Source organism: Gekko japonicus, unplaced genomic scaffold, assembly GCF_001447785.1.
Source record: "Gekko japonicus isolate JY-2015 unplaced genomic scaffold, Gekko_japonicus_V1.1 scaffold1958, whole genome shotgun sequence".
NCBI classification, from domain to species: Eukaryota; Metazoa; Chordata; class Lepidosauria; order Squamata; family Gekkonidae; genus Gekko; species Gekko japonicus.
The window spans coordinates 8,804-9,278 of NW_015165878.1; positions in this window are offsets into that span (position 1 = coordinate 8,804).

The following is a 475-nucleotide window of genomic DNA, read 5'->3' on the forward strand; positions in this document are numbered from 1 at the left end:
GAAAGGGGTAGCTGGGGGGGGGGGGGACTCTGTGGCATCCCGTCCCTGCGGAGCTCCCTCCCTTCTCCAAACCCCGCCCTCTCCAGGCACCTCCCCCAGATCCCCAGGAGCTCCCCAACCCAGAGTTGGCAACCGCGCAAAATCCCCACCTATTTACATTGAAGCCAGCCCCCCCACACACACCTTTGACTCCTTACTGGTCCTTGACGGTCACATGATCCAAGCCCACCCTCTGTATTGGCGGTCAGGTCAGCCCCCTGTCCACAAGCCCCGCCCCCTTATTAATATTCCAACCGGCCCTGATCCATCGTCTCCCGACCGCGCCGCTTCACTGACGTCGGCCCTCAATCCCCATTCTTTTATTAATACAGGCCCCGCCCCTACACTCTGCTGGCCACGCCCCTTCATTGATATTTGCACACAAGCTCCTCCCCTTCACTGGCAAATAGACCCCCCACCCCATTTTCTCCGGGCC